Raw genomic sequence first — 4,557 nt, 5'->3', positions numbered from 1 at the left:
TAAAAACGTATCTCTCAATAATCATTCTCAATGTGAATGGCCTAAATGTGCCCGTAAAATGGCACAGGGTTGCAGATTTGATAAAAGGACAGGACCCATCCATATGTTTTCTACAAGAGACCCATTTTGAACCTAAGGATACATCCAGACTGAAAGTGAAGGGATGGAGAAGCATCTTTTATGCCAGTGGGCCTCAAAAGAAGGCTGGGATAGTGATTCTCATATCAGATAAATTAGATTTTAAACTAAAGACTGTAGTCAGAGATACAGAAGGACACTACATCATTCTTAAAGGGACTATCCACCAAGATGATCTAACAATTGTAAATATGTATGCCCCCAATATGGGAGCAGCCAATTACATAAGAAAACTGTTAATCAAGATAAAGAGTCATATTGATATGAATACATTAATAGTAGGAGATCTTAACACACCTCTCTCAGTAATAGATAGATCATCCAAGCAGAAAATCAATAAAGAAACAAGAGCATTGAATGACACATTGGACCAAATGGACCTCATAGATATATACAGAACATGCCACCCTAAAACAACAGAATACTCATTCTTCTCAAGTGCACATGGAACCTTCTACAGAATAGACCACATACTAGGTCACAAATCAGGGCTCAACTGATACCAAAAGACTGAGAGTATTCCCTGCATATTCTCAGATCACAATGCTTTGAAACTGGAGCTCAATCACAAGGAAAAGTTTGGAAGAAACTCTAACACCTGGAAGCTAAAGACCACCTTGCTTAAGAATGCTTGGATCCACCAGGAAATCAAACAAGAACTTAAACAATTCATGGAAACCAATGAGAATGAAGACACTTCAGTCCAAAACCTATGGGATACAGCAAAGGCAGTCCTAAGGGAGAAATACATAGCCATCCAAGCCTCCCTCAAAAAAATGGAAAAATCCAGAATACACCAGCTGTCTCTACACCTTCAAAAACTGGAGAATCAACAACAAAGTTAAACAGCTCCACACACAAGAAGGGAAATAATCAAGATTAGAGCAGAGATCAATGAGATAGAAACTAGAGATACAGTAGAAAGCATCAATGAAACTAGAAGCTGGTTTTTTGAAAGAATCAATAAGATTGATAAACCATTGACCAAACTAATACAAAAAAAAAGAAAGAAGGCTGAAATTAATAAAATTATGAATGAAAAGGGAGAGATCACAACTAACACCAAGGAAATAGAAATTATCATCAGAAGTTATTATCAACAGTTATATGCCAATAAGTTAAGCAACCTAGATGAAATAGATGCATTCCTGGAAGACTATAAACTTCCAAAATTGAACCAGGAAGAAATTGACAACCCGAATAGACCGATATCTAGTAACAAGATTGAAGCAGTGATCAAAAACCTCCCAAAAAACAAGAGCCTGGGACCTGACAGATTCCCTGGGGAAGTCTACCAAAGTTTCAAAGAAGAAATAATACCTATCCTCCTGAAGGAAAACTTCCAGACTCTTTTTATGAAGCCAGCATTACCCTGATCCCCAAACCAGGCAAAGACCCCACCAAAGAGGAGAATTTCAGACTGATGTCCCTGATGGATATGGATGCTAAGATTCTCAACAAGATCCTAGCTAATAGGATTCAACAGCACATTAAAAAGATTATCCACTATGACCAGGTGGGATTCATTCCTGGGTTGCAAAAATGGTTCAACATTCACAAATCAATCAATGTGATAGAACAAATCAATAAGAGAAGAGAGAAGAACCTCATGGTCCTCTCAAATGTTGCAGAAAAAGCATTTGACAAGATACAGCATCCGTTCCTGATTAAAATGCTTCAAAGTATAGGGATAGAGGAAATATTGCACAACTTCATAAAATCTATGAAAAACACACAGCAAAGATGGGATTGGGAGGGGGACAAACCATAAGTGACTCTTAATCTCACAAAACAAACTGAGGGTTGCTGGGGGTTGGGAGAAGGGGGGTGGGGTTATGGACATTGGGGAGGGTATGTGCTTTGGTGAGTGCTGTGAAGTGTGTAAATCTGGCGATTCACAGACCTGTACCCCTGGGGATAAAAATATATGTTTATAAAAAAATAAAAAAATAATTAAAAAAAAAACCACACACAGCAAATATCATCCTCAATGGGAAAAAGCTGACAGTCTTCCCATTGAGATCAGGAACACAACAAGGATGCCCACTCTCACCATTCTTGTTCAAATAGTATTAAAGTCCTAGCAACAGCAATCAGAAAACAAAGAGAAATAAAGCGTATTCAAATTAGCAATAAAGAAGTTAAACTCTCTCTCTTCGCAGATGACATGATACTTTATATGGAAAACCCAAAAGACTCCACCCCCAAACTACTAGAACTTTTACAGCAATTCAGTAATGTGGCAGGATACAAAGTCAATGTACAGAAATCAGTGGCTTTCTTATACACTAACAATGAAAATACAGAAAGGGAAATTAGAGAATCAATTCCATTTACTATAGCACCAAGAACCATGAGATACCTGGGAATAAACATAACCAAAGAGGTAAAGAATCTGTACTCGAAGAACTACAGAACACTCATGAAAGAAATTGAAGAAGACACAAAAAGATGGAAGACCATTCCATGCTCTTGGATCGGAAGAATAAACACTGTTAAAATGTCTAAACTGGCTAGAGAAATCTATACTTTCAATGCCATTCCTATCAAAATTTCACCGGCATTTCTCAAAGAGCTGGAGCAAACAATCCTAAAATTTGTATGGAATCAGAAGAGACCCCGAATTGCTAAGGAAATGTTGAAAAAGAAAAACAAAGCTAGGGGCATCATGTTGCCTGATTTCAAGCTTTGCTACAAAGCTGTGACCACCAAGACACCATGGCACTGGCACAAAAACAGACACATAGACCAGTAGAACAGAGTAGAGAGTCCAGGTACGAACCTGCAACTCTACAGTCAAATATTCTTCAACAAAGCAGGAAAAAATACCCAGTGGAAAAAAGACAGTCTCCTCAATAACTGGTGCTGGGAAAATTGGACAGTTACATATAGAAGAAGGGAACTTGACCGTTCTCTTACACCATACACAAAGATAAACTCAAAATGGATAAAAGACCTCAATGTGAAACAGGAATCCATCAGAGTCCTAGAGGAGAACATAGGCAGTAACCTCTTCGACATTGGCCACAGCAACTTCTTTCAAGATATGTCTCCAAAGACCAAGGAAACAAAAGCAAAAATCAATTTTGGGGACTTCCTCAAGGTGAGAAACTTCTGCACAGAAAAGGAAACAGTCAACAAAAAACCAAGAGGCAACCCACAGAATGGGAGAAGATATTCACAAATGACAGTACAGACAAAAGGCTGATATCCAGGATCTATAAAGAACTCCTCAAACTCAACACACACAAAACAGATAATCATGTCAAAAAATGGGCAGAAGGGGCGCCTGGGTGGCTCAGTGGTTAAGCTGCTGCCTTCGGCTCAGGTCATGATCTCAGGGTCCTGGGATCGAGACCCGCATCGGGCTCTCTGCTCAGCAGGGAGCCTGCTTCCTCCTCTCTCTCTGCCGGCCTCTCTGCCTGCTTGTGATCTCTCTCTGTCAAATAAATAAATAAAATCTTTAAAAAAAAAAATGAGCAGAAGACATGAACAGACACTTCTCCAATGAAGACATACAAATGGCTAACAGACACATGAAAAAATGTTCATCATCACTAGCCATCAGGGAGAGTCAAATCAAAATCACATTTAGATATCATTTTACACCAGTTAGAATGTCAAAATTAACAAGACAGGAAACAACGTGTGTTAGAGAGGATGTGGAGAAAGGGAAAACCTCTTACACTGTTGGTGGGAATGCAAGTTGGTGCAGCCACTTTGGGAAACAATGAGGAGGTTCCTTGAGAATTAAAAATAGAGCTTCCCTATGACCCTGCAATTGCACTACTGGGTATTTACCCCAAAGATACAGATGGAGTGAAAAGAAGGGCCATCTGTACCCTGATTTTCATAGCAATAATGGCCACCGTTGCCAAATGGTGAAAAGAGCCAAGATGCCCTTCCACAGACAAATGGATAAAGAAGATGGTGGTCCATATATACAATGAAGTATTATGCCTCCATCAGAAAGGACGAATACCCAACTTTTATATCAACATGGACATGACTGGAGGAAATTATACTGAGTGAAATAAGTCAACAGAGAGAGTCAATATCATATGGTTTCACTTATTTATGGAACATAAGGAATAATATTGAGGACATTAGGAAAAAGAAAGGTAAGGTGAATGGGGGGAATCAGAGAGGGAGATGAGCCAGGAGAGACTGTGGACTCTGAGAAACAAACTGATGGTTTTGGAGGGGAGGAGGAAGGGTGATCCTGGTGGTGGATTTTTTTTTTTTTGAAGATTTTATTTATTTATTTGACAGAGAGAGATCACAAGTAGGCAGAGAGAGAGAAGAGGAAGCAGGCTCCCCGCTGAGCAGAGAGCCCGATGTGGGACTCGATCCCAGGACCCTGAGATCATGACCTGAGCCGAAGGCAGCGGCCCAACCCACTGAGCCACCCAGGCGCCC

Source organism: Neovison vison, chromosome 8 (assembly GCF_020171115.1).
Source record: "Neovison vison isolate M4711 chromosome 8, ASM_NN_V1, whole genome shotgun sequence".
In the NCBI taxonomy this organism is placed as follows: Eukaryota; Metazoa; Chordata; class Mammalia; order Carnivora; family Mustelidae; genus Neogale; species Neogale vison.
The sequence above is the reverse complement of the archived record's forward strand: the minus strand, read 5'-3'. Positions refer to the sequence as shown.